The sequence below is a fragment of the Balaenoptera borealis genome (assembly GCF_965194805.1).
Source record: "Balaenoptera borealis genome assembly, chromosome: 21".
NCBI lineage: Eukaryota > Metazoa > Chordata > Mammalia > Artiodactyla > Balaenopteridae > Balaenoptera > Balaenoptera borealis.
In genome coordinates this window covers 11,110,063-11,128,831 of record NC_138880.1, presented here as the reverse complement: position 1 = coordinate 11,128,831, position 18,769 = coordinate 11,110,063, and the positions used below count along the sequence as shown (strand labels likewise).

General features: G+C 43.3%; 1 protein-coding gene across 25 annotated transcripts in view; it reads left to right on the top strand.

The window, feature by feature from the left end:
• The window catches only part of LOC309619657 (uncharacterized protein), a 386,823-nt gene that overhangs the window by 25,433 nt on the left and 342,621 nt on the right, over positions 1-18,769 (top strand). The window lies entirely within an intron of this gene.

Sequence of the window (18,769 nt, the reverse complement as noted above, 5' to 3'; positions counted from 1 at the left end):
TGAAGGCCAATGGCATCGATAAATGATGTGCTGCATCTTACATCTGGGCCAAGCTACAGGGAGATGTGGGAGGTGTGAGGTCTGTGCTTGCTGCATCCCCTCTAAGCCCACACCTCCTCTTGCCACTTCACCCCAAACTCCTGATCTTCCACCCACACCTACTCAGTGGCAGCCTTTCCTGTCTCAGGTGACAAGTTGACAGCCACTTCATCCTTCCAGTAGCTCAGGGCCAAGACCTTGTACATCACTCCTTCCGGTGAGCCTGGTGGTCCCACCCTCAGCATCTAGACAGGAGCTAAGCCTCTTCATGCCTCCACTGCTGTCATCCTGGCTCAACCACTGTCAGTGCTTGCCTGTGAAGTTCAATATAAGGGTCTCCCAGAAGCTCTCCTGCTTCTACCTTTGTCTCTATAGGCTTGAGTCTGTTCTTAGCACAAGAGTCAATGTGGTCCATCTGATCATAATCCAGATCAGGTCATAGTTCCCTACTGGTCATAGCTCCCTACTACAGAGTGAAACCAAATTCCTTACAGTGGCCTGTGAGGCCCTGCACGATTCAGCCCCTTCAGCTGTTTCACCTCTTGTCCTCTAGTCTCTCCTTATTGACCCAGCACCAACTGTACTGGTTTCATTATTCCTGGAACAGCCCAGAAAGCTCCCACCTGGGCTTTTGCTCTAGACGTCTCCTTTGCCTGGAAAGCTCTTCTCCATTGAGATCTGTGTGGCTAACTCCCTCACCTCCTTCAACGCTTTACTCATCTTTTCAATTATCATTTCCTTGATCATCCTATTTAAAATGGAATCTCCCACTCTTTATTCCCCCAATCATTCTTTACCTTTTCTTTTTTTCTATAGAATATATTACCTTTTAATATACTATATCAACTTAATTATGTTTATTTATTTACCTGTTTTTTGGTCTGTTCCTTACATTCACCAGAATGTAAGTTCCATGAATTGCTGTGTCCATCAGTGATGTATTCCCAATACCTAGAACAATGGCTTGCACAGTGTAGGTGCTCAGGATATGGGTTGTTTGCTTTTTGATTGATTTCCTCTCTTAGTTTTGTGCCCTCGCCTTAAAAACTCTCCTCTGACTACTCATTCTGACCTTGTAAACTTATCTACCTTCCCAGGCAATGTTTTGAGCTTCTAGATATTTTTAGATTTTCTATCCACCCCCGTTATAAAAACTTACACATTCTGCGTTCTGTTCTTTGGGGACTTTGTTTTTAGGTAGATAATGTTACTCAATCATCCCTGCTACGATGCTATCATTCATTTTGTTGCCCTTTGAGGTGTTTACAGTGTAATATACAGTAAGTCCCCTACATACAAACCTTCAAGTTTTGAACTTTCAAAGATGTGAACATGCGCTCCATCAGCGTCAGGCGTGAGTGAAATGGCAGCTTGCCCTCCGTCTCCTATTGCTGACGATCCTTCAGCTCTACCATCTCCCACCTGCTCTCCCTCCTCCCGTCAGTAACTCTTCTTGCCTGTTCACTTGATGCCAGCCCCTGTATACCGGCTGTTGTACCGTACTACTGTACTTTTCAAGGTACTGTACTGTAAGATAAAAAATTTTTTTAAATTTTTTGTGTTTGTTTTTTATGTATTATTTACGTGAAAAGTATTATAAACCTATTAACAGTGCAGTACTATATAGCTGATTGTGTTAGTTGGGTATCTAGGCTAACTTTGCTGGACTTAATGAAGAAACTGGACTTACGAATGCGCTCTCGGAATGAAACTCGTTCGTATGTAGGGGACTTACTGTATTTTGGTCCTAAAAACCAAACATGCTACTCCCAGGAGTAGCTACTGTTTGCTTTCCAAGTTTCCAGCAGGGCAGCGGGGCAGATAGCTTTCAACGGTGGAGGAAAAAACTTATATCTCAAATCAGGTAATAATATAGGTGGTGCCATCTGGGCTGGCCCTGCCTCTTTCAGTGCGGCAGTCTGGAATCCTAGTCCCAGCCTCTGCCCCAAATTCCTCATATAATTCTCCTATTATTCTTAGCTAAACAAACATTGACTGTGTGTCTATACTTATTACTTCATTTTAACCTTTGCAACATTTCTATCTGGAAGATATTATCATTCTCATTTTTGTAGATGAGGCCACTGAGGCCCAGAGAAGCTGAGTAACTTGTCCAAGTTGGCACAGCCAGACTGCGACCAAGACCATGATAGAATTAGACTCCATATATTTTGAGTCCAAGTTTAATACTTTTTTGTTTTATGAATACATTTTATTTATTTAAAATTTTTTTTTATTTTTTAGGCCATGCCGTGCAGCATGTGGGATCTTAGTTCCCCAACCAGGGATCAAACCCTTGCCCCTGCAGTGGAAGCGTGTAGTCTTAACCACTGGACTGCCAGGGAAGTCCCTAAACTTTATTTTTTATGAGCAGTTTTAGGTTCATAGCAAAGTTGAGCAGAAAATACAGAAAGTTCCCATACATTCCCTGTTCCCACACATGTACAATAGCCCCCGACCACAGTGGTACATTTGTTACAATCAATGAACTTACACTGATACCTCACCATCACTCAAAGTCTTAGTTGACAGACACTAGGGTTCACTCTTGGTGTTGTATGTTTCATGGGTTTGGACAAATGTATGAATGACATATAGCCATCATAATATCATACCAAATAGTTTCACTGCCCTAAAAATCCTCTGTGCTCTATCTGTTTATCCCTCTCTCCCTCCTGCCTCTAAAAACCGCAGGTCTTGTTACTGTCTCCTTAGTTTTACTTTTTCCAGAATATCATGGAGTTGGAATCGTAAGGCATGTAGCCTTTTCAGGTGGCTTCTTTCACTTAGTAATATGCACTTAATACTCTTTTCAATATAGCAGATGCCTCTTGGGTCCGAAAAAGTACCCTCTGTTGCCCAGAGTATAAAGGCACTCAAACGTGGCTGATTTTGTCATTGTAATGCATTTGTATAATACGTATTTATAAGATGCCTTAATTATAGTCGATTGTGAACATGCAATATGATTTCATTTATTCTGACTTCCCGCCTCCTGGTCCTCAGCCTCTCTTGAAGACAGACCCTCTCCCAAGCCCATAGCAACACACTCTGAGCTGGTGGCTTCCTTATAACTAATGAGGTGTAAATGGTAAGACAAACAAGATGGGGAGGGAGAAGCCAGGAAGGAAGCGGGGGACAAGGACGCAGACACAGAGATGTGGTGACCTCTGATTATCCAAAGCTGTTTATTGAACACATTCTTGTGCTAAGACCGCCTGCTGTCTCCAGTCTGCATGCTGCCTTCACTCCTAATTAAAGCCAGCGGGCTAGGATGGAAGAAAACAATTTCAAGGCAAGGGGGTGGGGGAGGGAGCCAGCAATCACTTTCTTTTCTCTCTTTTTAGGGAGACTCTGAGCTTGTCCTAGGTGAAGCTGGCCTGAAGGACATGCCTGGGAAATTAAAGTCCAAGGCAGTCAAAGGCAACCTTTGAATTTACTGTGTTCTATTTCACCCAGGCCTCTGGGAATTCCCTGGTGGTCCAGTGGTTAAGACTCCACGCTCCCAATGCAGGGGGCACAGGTTCGATCCCTGTTCAGGGCACTAAGATCCCGCATGCCATAACGGGGATGCCAAAAAAAGAACAAAAAGAAAAGAAAATACAACGTGTCAGCTGGGACTCTGGACTAGGGCTCAGCCTGCCGTAAGAAAGGGAACCATGAATGAGGGCAAGTTAGCCTTTGTCAGGCTGATGACCCCAATCTGCATGACTCTCTCTCTCCTTGCCTGGATTATTGCTGGAGTCTCAGCTGGAGGAAATAGCTATTCAGAAATGACTGCATTTGCCATCCCTCTCCTTTCTTCAGTCTACGACACAAGAGGTCCTCAAATTTTGGTGGACATCAGAATGACCCAGAGGGCTTTTTAAAATACAGATAACTGGGCCCCATCCCCGAGTTTCTGATTCAGTAGAACCGGGTGGGATCCAAGAATATGCGTTTCTAACAAGTTCCCAGGTGATGCTGATACCGCTGGTCTGGGGTCCACACTTGGAGAACCACTGCCTCAATCAGCTCTTCCCAGACTTTCTCATGTATAGACCTTCAAAGTCACACATTCTTTTTTATATTCTTCCAAATTTTATTTTATTTTATTTTAAGAATGATAAACTTTATTTTTTAATTTTTTAAAATTTATTTTTCATTGAAGTATAGTTGAATTACAATGTTGTGTTAATTATAGCAAATTTACTCAGTTATACATGTATATAAATTCTTTTTCATATTCTTTTCCATTATGGTTTATCACAGATTGAACATAGTTCCCTGTGCTATACAGTAGGACCTTGTTGTTTGTCCATTCCATATATACCAGTTTGCATCTGCTAATCCCAAACTCCCAATCCAACCCTCTCCTATCCCCCTCCCCCTTGGCAACCACCAGTCTCTTCTCTATGTCCCTGATTCTGTTTCTGTTTCATAGATAGGTTCATTTGTATCATATTTTAGATTCCACATATAAGTGATATATGGTATTTGTCTTTTTCTGACTGACTTCACTTAAGATGATCATCTCTAGTTGCATCCATGTTGCTGCAAATGGCATTATTTTGTTCTTTCTTATGGCTAATATTCCATTGTATATATGTACCACATCTTCTTTATCCATTCATCTGTCACTGGACATATAGGTTGTTTCCATTTCTTGGCTATTGTGAATAGTGCTGCTATGAACATAGGGGTGCATGTATCTATTTGAATTAGTTTTGTCTGGATATATGCCCAGGAGAGGGATTGCTGGATCATATAGTAATTCTATTTTTAGTTTTCTGAGGAACCTCCATACCGTTTTCCACAGTGGGTGCATCAACTTACATTCCCAGCTAACAGTGTAGGAGGGTTCCCTTTTCCCTACACCTCTCCAGCATTTGTTATTTGTAGACTTTTTAGTGATGGCCATTCTGACCAGCGCAAAGTCATGCATTCTTGAATTTTCCTGATTTGTATTATCCCCACCATACATGGAGCTGAATTGTGCCATCATGAGAGGTAATGTTTTCAGCTCAGGGCATTTGTATTGCTAAGGCCGTGGGGCAGGGAGTGGGGAGGCTTTAATATTGGATTATAATTTCTGTTTGGAAGACAAAATCTGTACCTGTTTTTCTGGTTCCACTGAAACTTCTTGGCTAGTGGGAATACTCAGCAGGGCGGCCCTGTGTTTCCTCTCCAGGGGGGCTGTGAGAGTGTATGTTTATCAGAAGGGGTTGCCGGTGACCGGGTTTAATAAACGTACCCCCAAAATGCAGCCCCTTGGCTTGTTGAATATTTCAAGCTGAAGGAATTTGAGAAACAACAAGTGCAGGAAGGATTTTCTGACCCTCCCCTGGAGCAAATCATAAGACCCTCACATAAGAGATGTCCTCCCTCTACCCGGAGGAAAAGAACCGCTTGTCTCTGAAGATGGAGGGATGCTGACGGCATGTGAACCAACAGGCCTTGCTCAGTTTCTTCCAGTTTACTAGCCTTAGCTTTTCATCCTGTCACGTTTTTCCATGACCCTCCTCTTCTCCTCAAACCTGGCACAGAAGGCCGTTTCTGGGGTCTTTATTTCCTATGAAGGCTCCTGTATCACATAAAGCTTGTGTTAAATACATTTGTATGCTTTTCTGTTGCTAATCTGTCTTTGGTTTTAGGGGGTCTCAGGTGAGAACTTAGAAGGGTGGAGGAAAAAGATATTTTTTCTCCCCTACACGGGGTTAAGAAACTTCAGAAAGATTACCGGATGCCTCTTAGACGCTTTTTTATCTCTGGTTCTGAGGATCCAAATCGTCTTTGTCATCTAGATTGGCCACTGAGGCAGGGGGGATGTCAGGTACCCTGGAAGACGTCTCTGTCCCTCTGGCCCCTGCCCCTTCCACCCTTCCTCAACGGGCTGCAGACACACGTGGGAAGTTAAACCTTCCATCTCTTCCCAGTATCTGACATGCTTTGTAAAGAGAGGAAAAGGTAAAAGCATAAGGACCAGTTGAAGCCCTGGAGTGAGATGGGTGGGGCAGGGTGAAAACGGAAAACAATCAGGTACTTTGCATCCTTGATTGTAAGGAAAGGCATGGGTTTGGCTTCAGACAGGCCCAAGGTTGAATTCTAGCAACTCCACTTAGACTTTGGGCCAAATACTTAAGCTTTCTTTGTCATCCATGAAATGAAAATGATGATGATGATGGTGATAAATTTAGTGCCTCCTTCTCCATTGCCCCATCCTGTCCTGCTCAGGTGAGAAGTGTTTGCTTTTGTCTGGGCTTCACATTTTAGGGGAGAAAGACATAAACTGTGTCAATCTACATCAGATGCTGCCTTTGCGATGGGAATCACCTTTTATTTTTTTTAACATCTTTATTGGAGTATAATTGCTTTACAATGGTGTATTAGTTTCTGCTTTATAAAAAAGTGAATCAGTTATACATATACATATGTTCCCATATATCTTCCCTCTTGCATCTCCCTCCCTCCCACCCTCCCCATCCCACCCCTCTAGGTGGTCACAAAGCACCGAGCTGATCTCCCTGTGCTATGCGGCTGCTTCCCACTAGCTATCTATTTTACATTTGGTAGTGTATATATGTCCATGACACTCTCTCACCCTGTCACATCTCACCCCACCCCCTCCCCATATCCTCAAGTCCATTCTCTAGTAGGTCTGTGTCTTTATTCCCATCTTGCCACTAGGTTCTTCATGGCCTTTTTTTTTTTTTTTCCCTTAGATTCCGTATATATGTGTTAGCATACAGTATTTGTTTTTCTCTTTCTGACTTACTTCACTCTGTATGACAGACTCTAACTCCATCCACCTCATTAAAAATATCTCCATTTCATTTCTTTTTATGGCTGAGTAATATTCCATTGTATATATGTGCCACATCTTCTTTATGCATTCATCTGTCGATGGACATTTAGGTTGCTTCCATGTCCTGGCTATTGTAAATAGAGCTGCAATGAACATTTTGGTACATGACTCTTTTTGAACTATGGTTTTCTCAGGGTATATGCCCAGTAGTGGGATTGCTGGGTTGTATGGTAGTTCTATTTTTAGTTTTTTAAGGAACCTCCATACTGTTCTCCATAGTGGCTGTATCAATTTACATTCCCACCAACAGTGCAAGAGTGTTCCCTTTCCTCCACACCCTCTCCAGCATTTATTGTTTCTAGATTTTTTGATGATGGCCATTCTGACCGGTGTGAGATGATATCTCATTGTAGTTTTGATTTGCATTTCTCTAATGATTAATGATGTTGAGCATTCTTTCATGTGTCTGTAGGCCATCTGTATATCTTCTTTGGAGAAATGTCTATTTAGGTCTTCTGCCCATTTTTGGATTGGGTTGTTCGTTTTTTTGTTATTGAGCTGCATGAGCTGCTTGTAAATCTTGGAGATTAATCCTTTGTCAGTTGCTTCATTTGCAAATATTTTCTCCCATTCTTTTTTTTTTATAATTTTTCTCATCATCCCCCACCCATCGTCTCCCCTTTGGGCCCGCGGAGGCGCTCCACAAGCCGCCCAGTCCACGAATGGGCGGGGCGGGGTGGGGGTCTGCGGTATGGGTAAGCACACGGCCCACAGGAGCACTCGTGGCCACAGCCGGGGGCACAACCTCAGCCGCCCCCCGGCCCAACACGATTCCCCCCACAGCACAGCCGTGGGAGGATGACCGCGACGAGGCGGCACCCGGCCCCCCACCGAAGGGGGGGAAACAGAGGCATGCCTCCCTTACCGTCTCGACCCCCACCCAAGAGAGCCACTCAGGGGACACACCACCGCGGTGGGGACCCAAGGAGCATGCTGGGAAAAGGGAACGACACCACCGCTCGGCCTCGGGCACCTGAGGGACAACCTGGAGCGCTCTAGGGGCACCACCGATGGCCAAGCAAGGCACGCTCACGCGCCAGCAGGGGCGCGCAGCGCAGTGGCGGGACGGCCCCCCCCACCGACGCAGGGAGGACCGCTCGCGAGGCACACGCCAAGGAGGCGAAGCGAGAGTGTCTGCTGCATCCGAGGACCACAGACCCGCCCGCGCCGTGAGGCAGGGGGCGGGAGACCGAGGGTCAGGGCCGGAGACCACCACCCCTGCCTTCCACACACCCCTCGACAGGCCGGGAGGGCGTGAAAAGAGAGGCGAGGGGCCTGCGGACAGAACGAGAAGAGCGGTCCCGTTCGCCAGGAACGTCCGTCCCTCGCCTGGCGCGACTTATGTCCGGCCCAGAAGAGCGCGACATCACCACATCGATCTCTCCCATTCTTTTGATCTTGTTTATGGTTTCCTTTGCTGTGCAAAAGCTTTTAAGTTTCATTAGGTCCCATTTGTTTATTTGTGTTCTTATTTCCATTTCTCTGGGAGCTGGGTCAAAAAGAATCTTGCTGTGATGTATGTCATAGAGTGTTCTGCCTATGTTTTCCTCTAAGAGTTTGATAGTGTCTGGCCTTACACTTAGGTCTTTAATCCATTTTGAGTTTATTTTTGTGCATGGTGTCAGGGAGTGTTCTAATTTCATACTCTTACATGTATCTGTCCAATTTTCCCAGCACCACTTATTGAAGAGGCTGTCTTTTCTCCACTGTATATGCTTGCCTCCTTTATCAAAGATAAGGTGACCATATGTGCGTGGGTTTATCTCTGGGCTTTCTATCCTGTTCCATTGATCTATATTTCTGTTTTTGTGCCAGTACCAAACTGTCTTGATTACTGTAGCTTTGTAATATAGTCTGAAGTCAGGGAGCCTGATTCCTCCAGCTCCATTTTTCGTTCTCAAGATTGCTTTGGCTATTCGGGGTCTTTTGTGTTTCCATACAGATTGTGAAATTTTTTGTTCTAGTTCTGTGAAAAATGCCAGTGGTAGTTTGATAGGGATTGCATTGAATCTGTAGATTGCTTTGGGTAGTAGAGTCATTTTCACAATGTTGATTCTTCCAAACCAGGAACATGGTATATCTCTCCATCTATTTGTATCATCTTTAATTTCTTTCATCAGTGTCTTATAATTTTCTGCATACAGGTCTTTTGTCTCCTTAAGTAGGTTTATTCCTAGATATTTTATTCTTTTTGTTGCAATGGTAAACGGGAGTGTTTTCTTAATTTCACTTTCAGATTTTTCGTCATTAGTGTATAGAAATGCAAGAGATTTCTGTGCATTAATTTTGTATCCTGCTACTTTACCAAATTCATTGATTAGCTCTAGGAGTTTTCTGGTAGCATCTTTAGGATTCTCTATGTATAGTATCATGTCATCTGCAAACAGTGACAGCTTTACTTCTTCTTTTCCGATTTGGATTCCTTTTATTTCTTTGTCTTCTCTGATTGCTGTGGCTAACACTTCCAAAACTATGTTGAATAATAGTGGTGAGAGTGGGCAACCTTGTCTTGTTCCTGATCTTAGTGGAAATGGTTTCAGTTTTTCACCATTGAGGACAATGTTGGCTGTGGGTTTGTCATATATGGCCTTTATTATGTTGAGGAAAGTTCCCTCTATGCCTACTTTCTGCAGGGCTTTTATCATAAATGGGTGTTGAATTTTGTCAAAAGCTTTCTCTGCATCTATTGAGATGATCATATGGTTTTTCTCCTTCAATTTGTTAATATGATGTATCACGTTGATTGATTTGCATATATTGAAGAATCCTTGCATTCCTGGGATAAACCCCACTTGATCATGGTGTATGATCCTTTTAATGTGCTGTTGGATTCTGTTTGCTAGTATTTTGTTGAGGATTTTTGCATCTATGTTCATCAGTGATATTGGCCTGTAGTTTTCTTTCTCTGTGACATCTTTGTCTGGTTTTGGTATCAGGGTGATGGTGGCCTCGTAGAATGAGTTTGGGAGTGTTCCTCCCTCTGCAATATTTTGGAAGAGTTTGAGAAGGATAGGTGTTAGCTCTTCTCTAAATGTTTGATAGAATTCACCTGTGAAGCCACCTGGTCCTGGGCTTTTGTTTGTTGGAAGGTTTTTAATCACAGTTTCAATTTCAGTGCTTGTGATTGGTCTGTTCATATTTTCTATTTCTTCCTGGTTCAGTCTCGGCAGGTTGTGCATTTCTAAGAACCTGCCCATTTCTTCCAGGTTGTCCATTTTATTGGCATAGAGTTGCTTGTAGTAATCTCTCATGATCTTTTGTATTTCTGTAGTGTCAGTGGTTACTTCTCCTTTTTCATTTCTAATTCTATTGATTTGAGTCTTCTCCCTTTTTCTCTTGATGAGTCCGGCTAATGGTTTATCAATTTTGTTTATTTTCTCAAAGAACCAGCTTTTAGTTTCATTGATTTTTGCTATTGTTTCCTTCATTTCTTTTTCATTTATTTCTGACCTGATCTTTATGCTTTCTTTCCTTCTGCTAGCTTTGGGGTTTTTTTGTTCTTCTTTCTCTAATTGCTTCAGGTGCAAGGTTAGGTTGTTTATTCGAGATGTTTCCTGTTTCTTGAGGTAGGCTTGTATTGCTATAAACTTCCCTCTGCTTAGCACTGCTTTTGCTGCATCCCATAGGTTTTGGGTCGTCGTGTCTCCATTGTCATTTGTTTCTAGGTATTTTTTGATTTCCCCTTTGATTTCTTCAGTGATCACTTCGTTATTAAGTAGTGTATTGTGTAGCCTCCATGTGTTTGTATCTTTTACAGATCGTTTCCTGTAATTGATATCTAGTCTCATAGTGTTGTGGTTGGAAAAGATACTTGATACAATTTCAATTTTCGTAAATTTACCAAGGCTTTATTTGTGACCCAAGATATGATCTATCCTGGAGAATGTTCCATGAGCACTTTAGAAGAATATGTATTCTGTTGTTTTTGGATGGAAAGTTCTATAAATATCAATTAAGTCCATCTTGTTTAATGTATCATTTAAAGCTTGTGTTTCCTTATTTATTTTCATTTTGGATGATCTGTCCATTGGTGAAAGTGGGGTGTTAAAGTCCCCTACTATGATTGTGTTACTGTTGATTTCCCTTTATATGGCTGTTAGCATTTGCCTTATGCATTGAGGTGCTCCTATATTGGGTGCATAAATATTTACAATTGTTATATCTTCTTCTTGGATCTATCCCTTGATCATTATGTAGTGTCTTTCTCTGTCTCTTGTAATAGTCTTCATTTTAAAGTCTATTTTGTCTGATATGAGAATTGCTACTCCAGCTTTCTTTTGATTTCCATTTGCATGGAATATCTTTTTCCATCCCCTCACTTTCAGTCTGTATGTGTCTCTAGGTCTGAAGTGGGTCTCTTGTAGACAGCATATATATGGTCTTGTTTTTGTATCCATTCAGCCAGTCTGTGTCTTATGGTGGGAGCATTTAATCCATTTACATTCAAGGTAATTATCGATATGTATGTTCCTATTCCCATTTTCTTAAATGTTTTGGGTTTGTTATTGTAGGTGTTTTCCTTCTCTTGTGTTTCTTGCCTAGAGAAGTTCCTTTAGCATTTGTTGTAAAGCTGGTTTGGTGGTGCTGAACTCTCTCAGCTTTTGCTTGTCTGTAAAGGTTTTAATTTCTCCATCACATCTGAATGAGATCCTTGCTGGGTAGAGTAATCTTGGTTGTAGGTTTTTCTCCTTCATGACTTTAAGTATATCCTGCCACTCCCTTCTGGCTTGCAGAGTTTCTGCTGAAAGATCAGATGTTAACCTTATGGGGATTCCCTTGTGTGTTATTTGTTGCTTTTCCCTTGCTGCTTTTAATATGTTTTCTTTATATTTAATTTTTGACAGTTTGATTAATATGTGTCTTGGCATGTTTCTCCTTGGATTTATCCTGTATGGGACTCTCTGTGCTTCCTGGACTTGATTAACTATTTCCTTTCCCATATTAGGGAAGTTTTCAACTATAATCTCTTCAAATATTTTCTCAGTCCCTTTCTTTTTCTCTTCTTCTTCTGGGACCCCTATAATTTGAATGTTGGTGCATTTAATGTTGTCCCAGAGGTCTCTGAGACTGTCCTCAGTTCTTTTCATTCTTTTTTCTTTATCCTGCTCTGCAGTAGTTATTTCCACCATTTTATCTTCCAGGTCACTTATCCTTTCTTCTGCCTCAGTTATTCTGCTATTGATCCCATCTAGAGTATTTTTAATTTCATTTATTGTGTTTTTCATCATTGCTTGGTTCCTCTTTAGTTCTTCTACGTCCTTGTTAAATGTTTCTTGCATTTTGTCTATTCTATTTCCAAGATTTTGGATCATCCTTACTATCATTATTCTGAATTCTTTTTCAGGTAGACTACCTATTTCCTCTTCATTTGTTAGGTCTGGTGTGTTTTGACCCTGCTCCTTCATCTGCTGTGTGTTTTTCTGTCGTCTCATTTTGCTTATCTTACTGTGTTTGGGGTCTCCTTTTCACAGGCTGCAGGTTCGTAGTTCCCGTTGTTTTTGGTATATGTCCCCAGTGGCTAAGGTTGGTTCAGTGGATTGTGTAGGCTTCCTGGTGGAGGGAACTAGTCCCTGAGTTCTGGTGGATGAGGCTGGATCTTGTCTTTCTGGTGGGCACGTCCACATCTGGTGGTGTATTTTGGGGTGTCTGTGGCCTTATTATGATTTTAGTCAGCCTCTCTGCTAATGGATGGGACTGTGTTCCTGTCTTGCTAGTTGTTTGGCATAGGGTGTCCAGCACTGTAGCTTGCTGGTCATTGAGTGAAGCTGGGTCTTGATGCTGAGATGGAGATCTCTGAGAGATTTTTGTCGCTTGGTATTACGTGGAGCTGGGAGGTCTCTTGTGGACCAGTGTCCTGAAGTTGGCTCTCCCACCTCAGAGGCACGGCCCTGATGCCTGGCTGGAGCACCAAGAGCCTTTCATCCACACGGCTCAGAGTAAAAGGGAGAAAAAATAGAAAGAAAGAAAGAAAGAGGATATAATATAGTGAAGTAAAATAAAGCTATTAAAAAGCAAAGCTATACAGACAAAATCTCACCCAGAAGCATGTACATATACACTCACAAAAAAAGGAAAAGGGGAAAAATTAATATATCCTGCTCCCAAAGTCCACCTCCTGAATTTGGGATGATTTGTTGTCTATTCAGGTATTCAACAGATGCAGGCACATCAAGTTGTTTGTGGAGCTTTAATCCGCTGCTTCTGAGGCTGCTGGGAGAGATTTCCCCTCCTCATCTCTGTTTGCACTGCTCCTGGGGATCAGCTTTGGATTTGGACCCGCCTCTGCGTGTAGGTCGCCTGAGGGCGTCTGTTCCCGCCCAGACAGGACGGGGTTAAAGGAGCAGCTGCTTCGGGGGCTCTGGCTCACTCAGGCCGGGGGGAGGGAGCGGTACGGAGGAGGCGGGGCGAGCCTGCGGCGTCAGAGGCGTCGTGACGTTGCAGCAGCCTGAGGCGCGTGCGTTCTCCCGGGAAAGTTGTCCCCGGATCACGGGACCCTGGCAGTGGCGAGCCGCACAGGCTCCCGTGAGGGGCGGTGTGGAGAGTGACCTGTGCTCGCACACAGGCTTCTTGGTGGTGGCAGCAGCAGCCTTAGCGTCTCACGCCCGTCTCTGGGTTCCGCGCTGATCGCCGTGGCTCGCGCCTGTCTCTGGAGCTCGTTTAGGCGGCGCTCTGAATCCCCTCTCCTTGCACGCCGCGAAACAAAGAGGCAAGAAAAAGTCTCTTGCCTCTTCGGCAGCTGCAAACTTTTTCCCGGACTCCCTCCCGGCCAGCTGTGGCGCACTAGCCCCTTCAGGCTGTGTTCACGCCGCCAACCCCAGTCCTCTCCCTGCGATCCGACCGAAGCCCGAGCCTCAGCTCCCAGCCCCGCCCGCCCCGGCGGGTGAGCAGACAAGCCTCTCTGGCTGGTGAGTGCTGCTCGGCGCCGAGCCTCTGTGCGGGAATCTCTCCACTTTGCCCTCCGCACCCCTGTGGCTGCGCTCTCCTCTGTGGCTCCGAAGCTTCCCCCCTCTGCCACCCGCAGTCTCCACCTGCGAAGGGGCTCCTAGTGTGTGGAAACCTTTCCTCCTTCACAGCTCCCTCCCACTGGCGCGGGTCCCATCCCTATTCTTTTGTCTCTGTTATTTCTTTTTTCTTTTGCCCTACCCAGGTACGGGGGGACTTTCTTGCCTTTTGGGAGGTCTGACGTCTTCTGCCAGCGGTCAGTGGGTGTTCTGTAGGAGCAGTTCCACGTGTAGATGTATTTCTACTGTATCTGTGGGAAGGAAGGTGATCTCCGCGTCTTACTCTTCCGCCATCTTCTCTCCTGTCGGGAATCGCCTTTTAAAAGGGAGCGTTCTGTGGAGAAGGTGAAGCTTAACACCCAAGCTAGAATTTCAGTCTTCCAAGGCAAAACTCATTTGGGGTGAGGATGGATTGGAGACTTTCTGGTGTCGGTCAAAACCCCCCTCCAAATCACCTGTCTGGTTCTCATTCCTGGATCTTAGAAAGTGGGTATTTGCACCACCTTTGCAATTGCCATGCTCGCTGCGGGAGAGGCTTCTCTATGAGAGCAAGCGGGTAAGCAAGACCCTTTCTGGGCCTTAACAGGGTTCTGTTAGTTTCTGCCCACAATCTGGTGGTGATGCTGGTGGTGCGTGTGTGTGTGTGTGTGTGTGTGTGTGTGTGTGTGTGTAAAGTTATATATACATATAAAATAGCTATATAGAAAAATAAATAGATAAATATATATGTGTATATAATAGTTATATATATTTATATATATAAAGTAGTACTATATATGATAACTCTGTAGATGGTAAAATTATGTATATTACATATATGTATATATAATAGCTATATAAAAATAAACATATATAAGTAGATACATTTATTTATGTACATATAATAGCTATATATAATAGTTATATATATTATATATATAAAGTAGTACTATATATGATAATTTTGTAGATGGTAAAATTATATATATTACATATATATGTATATATAATAGCTATATATAAATATATAAAATATATATAAATAGATACATATTTATATATGTATATATACTAGCTCTATATATTTGTATATATATTAGATAGTACTATATATAATAACACTGTAGATGTGACTTGTTGTTGTTGTTACTTGTTTCCAAGATAGGCTGTGACAAATGCTACACTAGTGGTAGCAGTGAAGGGCCCCGGGCCACAGGTGAGTTGGTTGGCAGTGCTTGGAGGAAGAGGAGTGCAGCTGGCAGGAAGGGCACCTCGGGCAGAGGGAGGGCCCTGAGCAAAGGCGCTTATCCAGACAGCTCGCATCCTGGGTGAAGTGATGGAGGGCAGTGCAGGAGCACGGATAGAGCTGTGGCCTCTGGCCCCGGGTTCCTGTCCCCTCCGCGTCACCTCAGGGCCTTCCAAACCACTGAGCTGATAGCAATTCATTTGTCTTGAAGGACAAACTCCATGCCCTTGCTTTACTCTAATGCTGCGTTCTTTGGGTGTCAGATTCCAAACAGCCCAGGAATGGTGCAGCTCTGTCCACACGTGGCTTTTTGAGAGGCTGATCGTAACCTTTTGGGTCCCTGGGTAGCTCACCTCTGCGGTTGTTTGGCCCATTTGCTATAAATGACTATCTCTAGCATTTGGTTAATTATGTGATTACAGCACCCAGTGACAAGGAGAAAATTAAAAACCCGTGCTGCATTTTCTATAACACTTTATTGCTCTATGCAAAAGAGGGCAAAGGCAATTTAGCTGAGCTGCGGTGAGCAAGAGCTGTTTCCCTTCCCTCATTTCGGCCCCTCTCTCCTCTTGCCCTGGGGAGAAGTTGTGTTCGCAGTTGACTAAAGCAGGGAAGAGAGCAGGTGTGGAAGAAAACATAAATTACCATTATCCCTGACAATTCTGTGCAGTGCCCCCCACAGAGAAGGCGCTCAGCCAGACATTTCTCCTCCTAATTTCAATAAAGGCCAGGAAGTTGTGGGCTTTGGGTTGAGTGCATTACACTGTGTAGAACACAGGTTCAGCCTGGGCTCTGCATTTGATCTTTATTTCTTTATGTTCACCTGTTGTGATTGTGCCTCCTTAGAAAAACCAAAGAGACACAGACCAGGATGCACTGCTAATATGCAAAGACTACATTTCTTGGGGCCGAGAGACCCGAGTTTGCTTCCTAACTCTGCCACCTGCCTGGTGTCTGATGTTGGGCCAGTGCTTACTCTCTCTAAGCTTTGGTTTCCTCACTTATAAAATGGAGAGTTTTAAGATGCACTTTTTTTTTTCTCACATTTTACCATCTCTGAAATCAGGATGCCCTTGTAACAGATGGTGTCTGGGCAGGTGTCAAAGTTTAACTGACCTCATTTTTTCTTTTTTAGTGTTCCATAAAATAATATTGGGTCTTAGAATTGGCATTTTAGGCTTGACGAATTAAGGTACTGTGTAGTCTCATAGGCATTTGAAGAGGAAATAGATGTAATCCACGTGGCTCCCTATAATATTGTAAGACTCTGAGGATATGAATTCTAATTCTGGCACCTTGGTGTCACCTAGGCAAGTTATTCAAACTTGACTCTCTCATCTGGACAGTAGAATAATCCCCCAAATCTCCTTAAGAATTATCATAAGGCAGTCTAGGACTGAAGAAGTAAACAAGGATTAGAAGGCAATATTATCTGTACCGTCTCTACCTTCAACAAATGTTTGTGGATATGCAAAGATTCATGGAGGATAGAAAGATAAAGAAAAGCTGGTCTCAGATGGGGCTTATGGTTTATGGGTGGAGGTGGCATATCTGGACGCAATAATATTAATATACTATGTACTATTAATACACTAATATTAATAATACGAATCCAAGGTGGAATGGGATACATGTGGTAATTGAAGTACAAAAAGCATTGTGAATAGAAGAGAGAATTTCAGCAGGCAAATGCAGGAAATAGAACATTGGCTTTGAATCTTGAACTATGTCTAGGGTTTGAAAATGCAGAAATGAAGGAGATGGACAATGAAACATACTAGAAAAGAGTAGGGTGTGCTCAAGAGGTGACATGCGATCTAGTTTGACTCTAGTGTTTGGGGGCTTGAGGGACACGTAAGAGGACACGACAGCAACTCTGTAAATGGCACCACTGTCAGCCTGCTTGCTCAAGCCAAGCACTTCGATGTCATCTCTGACGTCGTCTTTCACTCTTCTTTTTCCTCTGCCTCTCTCACGTGTGATCCAAGAGTACATTTTGGTGATCTACATCCCCGACATACCAAGACTCAGTTCATCTCTCTCTGTCTCTCTTGCTTCCACTCTGGTCCAAGCCACAATCATCTCTCACTTGAGCTTGACCTCAGCTTCCAACTGGCCTTGCAGCTTCATCCCTTGCCCCACTGCCACCCCTTGTAACTGACCCACTTAAATTGAATATCACATTAGTTTGCTTCCTTGCTTAAAATCTACTAATGGCTTCTCATCAGACATGGAGTAAAAATCCAGATTTCTCCCCTTGCCTGCAAGGCCTCAGTGGTCCACGCATGTCCCCTCCCCACCCTCATCTTACACTGCTCTTCCCCATGTATCAGATAACCTGCCCTCTGTGGTCTTCTTCATGGTTCCGCCAGGTCTTTGTCTTGGCCGGGTCCTTTATTTGACACCCTTAACCCCTAGAGGGTCACAGGGCTTGCCCTTTGTTATTCACATCTCAGCTTAAATGTCAGTTGCCCTGATGCTCTAGCAAAACTCCCCTGCCATCCTCTGTCACTCAGCTTCCTTTTTCTTCACAGCATTTATCACCATTTGAAATTTTTGCTTGCTTGCTTAATTTATCTCCCTTCTACTATTGTACTATGAAACTAGGAATCTTTTCTTAAAAATTTCTCTTTGACATTAAAAAGATTGAAATATAGTTGATATATGATATTATATAAGTTATAGGTGTACAATACAGTGACTCACAATATTTAAAGGTTATTCTTCATATGTAGTTATTTTAAAACATTTGCTGTATTCCTTGTGTTGTACAACATATCCTTGTAGCTTATCTATTTATTTATTTTTTTGTTTTTTGGCCATGCCATGAAGCTTGTGGGATCTTAGTTCCCTGACCAGGGATTGAACCCGTGCCCCCTGTAGTGGAAGTTCCACGGAGTCCTAACCACTGGACGGCCAGGGAATTCCCGACATACCCTCGTAGCTTATCTTACACTTCATGAAACTAGAAATCTTGACGGTCTTGTTTCCCCAGTATCTCTCGTGTCCGGAACAGTGCCTGACACTTACTAGATATGTATTGAATAAAAAAGCAAGCCTGGAACGGAGGTGGAGGTTGGGTTTTGGAGCGCTTGGTGCCATGCTAAGGAGTCTGGACTCCGCTTAATAATCAAGAGGAGAAGCATTGCAAATCTTTCAGCAGGGGATTAATACAATTAGAATTAAACTTTAGGAGTATTAGCTAGTGGCAGGATGAAAGATGAATTAGGAAGGAGACTAGAAGTAAGAGGTTACTTAGGAAACCAAACCTCAAGTACTAGACTACTTGACTTTTTCTAAAATATTTGTAGATTTTCTGCCTTCTTTCTTTAGCCTTGTGCACAAGAAATAGTACTTGGATGTTCATATAATCCTCTGGGCATAAACCATTACAGCATCTATCACTTTCAGATGTCCTTCTTTGTACTCATTTGTTTCCTCCTCCTTTCCTCCCATCACTAGGCTCTGGCCTCATCGAGGCTGTGGACCACGTCTTGTTTTTCTCTTGCTCTCAGAGTCTGACACAATGTAAGGCACATGGCAAGTGCTTAATACATGTTTGTGGAGTGAACAGATGTGAACAGTAAACACCTTCAAGTGTTTGTGGAAGGCTATTATCCTGACTCATTTCAGGTTGGTCAATAGGCAAAAGCCTTTCTT